Source organism: Sarcophilus harrisii, chromosome X, assembly GCF_902635505.1.
Source record: "Sarcophilus harrisii chromosome X, mSarHar1.11, whole genome shotgun sequence".
NCBI lineage: Eukaryota > Metazoa > Chordata > Mammalia > Dasyuromorphia > Dasyuridae > Sarcophilus > Sarcophilus harrisii.
Genome location: NC_045432.1, coordinates 45,436,652 through 45,441,113, shown reverse-complemented (window position 1 = coordinate 45,441,113; position 4,462 = coordinate 45,436,652). Strand labels below are relative to the sequence as shown.

The window sequence follows — 4,462 nt, the reverse complement described above, 5'->3', positions numbered from 1 at the left end:
ACGGTTACCTTTTCCCCTCTTACTTGTCTAATTAGAGTGCATAGCCAACACTTATATACATGTTCTACAAAGATTTATTTTTTCCTCAGCTTACCAATCCCCTGCTTCTCCTACATTCATTCATTTGGTTTCTGTAAAAGTTTTTCAATTTCATGTAATCAAAACCATCTAGTCTATTGTCAAATGATATGAACAATTTTCAGAAGAAATTAAAACCATTTCGAGTCATAGGAAAAAATGCTCTACACCACTATTGCTTAGAGCAGCACAGATTCCCACAGCCCTAAGCTACCACTCCGCACATCAAAGATTGGCTCAGATCACAGAGAACATTCACCATAAATGTGGCAGCGGATGCAGGGAAACTGGCACCTGATGCATTGTTGGTGGAGCTGTCAGATGATCCAACCATTCTGGAGAGAATTATGCTGAAGGGCTATCAAACTGCGCCGACCCTTTGATCCAGCTGCGCTCCTGCTGGGTCTGTGTCCCCAAGAGATCATACACAAGCACACACATACACACGTGCAAAAGTGTTTCTAGTATCCCTTTTGGTAGTGCCAAAGGAAAATGAGTGGATGCTCATCCATTAGGATAGGGCTGAATAAGTTGTGGGATATGAAATTAATGCAATATTAGGGTTTATCAAATATTGTGAAGAAGCTGATAATAGAAAGCCTGGAGTCAAGAGCACTGCTTTTCCAGAGAGCAGATCCAGCTCAGACACTTGCTAGCACACTGACTCTGGTCAAGTGACCTTCCCCTGCATGCCTCAGCTTCCTCATCTGTCAAATGGGCAGGAGAAGGCCATGACAAACATTCCAGTATGCCAGCCCAGAAAACACAGGTGGGGTCAAAAAGCACCATGGAAACAACCGATCAGCACCCAAAAAGAGTGACAGCTCTGAAAGGGATCCTGCCTTGCTCCTACCTGTCAGGGTCTGGGAGGCTCTTCCTCCTCTGCTCTGGCTTCTGACCTCCCTGGCCTCTTTTAAGCCCCAACCAAGATCCCACCTTCCACAGGAAGCCTTCCCTAAGCCCCTTAATTCTAGTGTCTCCCCTCTGTTCATTGTTTCCGACTCAACGGGCAGACAGATTGCTTTGTATATATCTCTTTGGATGCTGTCTCCCCGCTTATATTGGGAGCCCCCTGAGATCGGGGACTGTGTTTTTGCTCTTTGTGTATCCTCAGCTTTCTGCCAGGACCTAGAACGCAGTAGGCGCTAAATAAATGTTTCCTGCTTCTTTAACAGGCACTCAGAGTCCCAGAGAATGACCAGTTACAACGGCCACTGACAAGGAATTCGAACTCTCCAGTGAATCTGCATAAGGTCTATAAGACCCAATGGAGACCCCAGTACCAGGCCAGGTTCCATAGTGTAGTGGTTATCACGTCTGTTTCACGCACTGAAGGTCCTGGGTTCGATTCCCAGTGGGGCCAAAGGTCTAGCCTTTTCCTGCACCTTCTCTAAAATGTAATGACCTCATCAAATCCTCATCAAATACATTTTCTGCAAAGATATTTTTTTCTCTCAATTAACCACTCCTTTCTTTTCCTACATGCATTCATTTTGTTTATGTAAAACTTTTTTTCTATTTCATGTGATCAAAATCCTCTATTTTATTGTCAAAGAAAATGACCAATTTCAGAAGAAATTAAAACCATTTGTTGTCATGTGAAAAAATGCTCTAAATCACTACTGATTAGAGAAATAAAGATTGAGGCAACTCTGAGGCACCAATACACATCTCTCAAGTTGACTAATATGACAGGAAAACATTAAAAATGTGGCAGGGAAGGTGGGAAACAAATCGGTAACACTAATGCATTGTTGGTGGAGTTGTGTAAGTGATCCAACCATTCTGGAGAGTAATTTGGAACTATGCAGAAAGGGCTATGCAACTCTTTAATCCAGCAGTGCCATTACTGGGTCTGTATCCCAAGGAAATCATAGAGGAGGGAAAAGCACACATGCTTTTGGCACACACATGTGCCTAAAATGTTTGCAGTTGCCCTTTTTGACATGACAAAGAATTGGAAAATGAGTAGATGCTCGTCAATCAGGCAATGGTTGTCTAATTTGTGGGACCTGAAAATAATGGAATATTATTGTTCTATAAAAATGACGAATAAGCTTATTTGGGAAAGGCCTAGAAAGAGTCACAGGACCTGATGATCAGTAGCACAGCAGACCAGTGGGGCAGCCTCCAGTTCAAGCCCAGAAGGGAAATTCTGGGAAAGCAGGCTGTTTCCTGGAAAGAGCAAGAACACTACTCCCTGCTGTGAGCAAAACACTGAAGACCGGAGGTGGACCATAAAAGTACCAAAAGAAGAAATGCCAAAAGACAGGGAAAGAAAATGAGCAAGAAACAGAACAGAACATTGACCAGGGCAACCTCCTGTGGTGACAGGGAAGATCAAAACACCAACTCAGACAAGCACAAAATACCCACAGCGGAAATCTCAGAGAGTGAATGGTGAATTGGTCTCAGGCTTAAAGAGGCTTCTTGGTAGTGCGCATAAGAGACTGTAAAAAGGCAAATAAGAGAGGTTCAAGAAACAATGAGAAAAGAAATGAGAGGTATGCAGGAGAAATAGTTTGGAAACGAACACAATTCCTGGAAAAATACAAACTGCAAATGCAAAAAACAACAACAAAAAAAAAAACCATCCACTGAAGAAATCAATCCCCTAAGAAACACAATAGGCCAAATGTAAAAAAAAAATCCACTGAAGAAACAACATCTTGAAAAGTAGAATTACTCAAATGGTAAAAGAGGAACCAAAGCTAACTGAAGAAAATCACACATTAAAAAGTAGAATGGGGCAAATGGAAGTTAATTCCTTTATTGGACATCAAGAATCAATCAAACAAACTACAAAGGACAAACCAAATGGAAGAAAATGAAAACTACCTCATTGGTAAACCAGCCAACCTGGAGTATAGATCTAGCAAAGATAATTTTAAAATTATAGGTCCATCTCAAGGCAATGACCAAAAAAAAAAAAAAAAAAAAAAAGAGCCTGAATAGCATTCTTCTAAAGATCATCAAGGAAAACTGTCCTTATATATTGGAAATAGATGGACAAATAGTGTATGAAATAATCCATCCATCATCTTTAGAAAGGGAAAATAAAAAACTATTATTTACAAAAAAAGAATATTAATTGTAGCCTTATTTTAATGGTACATATTCATTACTGTCTTAAAGCACCATTGTGGTATGTATAAAATTACCTCAAACAGCTAAGCCTCTTTTCAATAAACTAACAAAAGAGTTTTTTAAAAATCTATTTTATTTTGTGATCACCTCAGTCCCATATTTGCTTAAGAATGAATTTCTTGCAAAATGTAAAACAGTGAAAAGTACATAATTTGTTCTCTTCTAATTTTTAAGGTATAACTTTTAATATATAGGGGATTTGTTCATTTTAACATAATTATTGAATATGTAATAACACTCTAAGTCTAATTTTTACCATACTGGTCTTCAGAATTCACAGCAATTTATATCAAACAGGAAATTGTTTTCAAAGCAATTTAAGTTTCTTGATTTTTCAAATACTAGGTAACTGAATGACATGACTGATGATACTTGCTCATTTAGTCTATTTTATTGATCTATTTTCCTATTACTTCAACCAGTATCAAATGGTTTTTGATGACTACTGCTCCATAATGCAGTTTGAAACCCCCATTTATTTGCTCCACTTTATTCTTACCTTTTTCATGAATTCCTTTGATATCTTTTGTCCCTTCAAATGAATTTTCATATAATCTTATCAAATTCTTGAAAGTATTATTTTTATAGTTTCATTGAGAGAACATTAAAATGTTCAATCAATGTTGGTTCTAATGCCATGAACTTCAGATAATCCTTTATTTTTTAAAGAGAATTTGGTAAATGTGTCTTTACAAGTATTGTGTATGCCTTATTAGACTGAGGAGGCAACTCCCGGAGCAGTGGATAGTCTGGAGTCAGGAGCACTCCTCTTCTAGAGAGCAGATCCAGCTCAGACATGTACTACCACACTGACCCTGTCCACAAACCTGTGCCTCAGCTTCCTCACCTGTCAAATGGGTTATTTATGGACATGACACACACTCCAGTATCTTCATCAAGACACCACTGATGGGGTGAAAAAGCAGCATGGAAATGACTCATCAGCACCCCAAATGAGTGACAGCTCTGAAAGGGATCTTGCCTTGCTCCTAGCTGTCAGGGGCCTGGGAGACTCTCCCTCCTCTGCTCTGATCTCAGACCTCTGACCTCGCTGGCCTCTTTTAAGTCCCACCCAAGATCCCACCTTTCACAGGAAGCCTTCTCTAAGTTCTCTTAATTCTAGTGTCTTCCCTCTGTTAATTACATCCACCTCAACAGGCAGAAAATTGCTTTGTATATATCTCTTTGCATACTGTCTTCCCTGTTAGACTGTGAGCCCCCTGAGATCGGGGACTAT

General features: G+C 39.6%; 1 non-coding gene across 1 annotated transcript; it reads left to right on the top strand.

Moving 5' to 3' along the window:
• The first annotated feature begins 1,368 nt into the window (after positions 1 to 1,368).
• Positions 1,369 to 1,441, top strand: TRNAV-CAC. Its single transcript has one exon. It is a non-coding gene; the product is annotated as a tRNA-Val (tRNA).
• Positions 1,442 to 4,462: the final 3,021 nt, after the last annotated feature.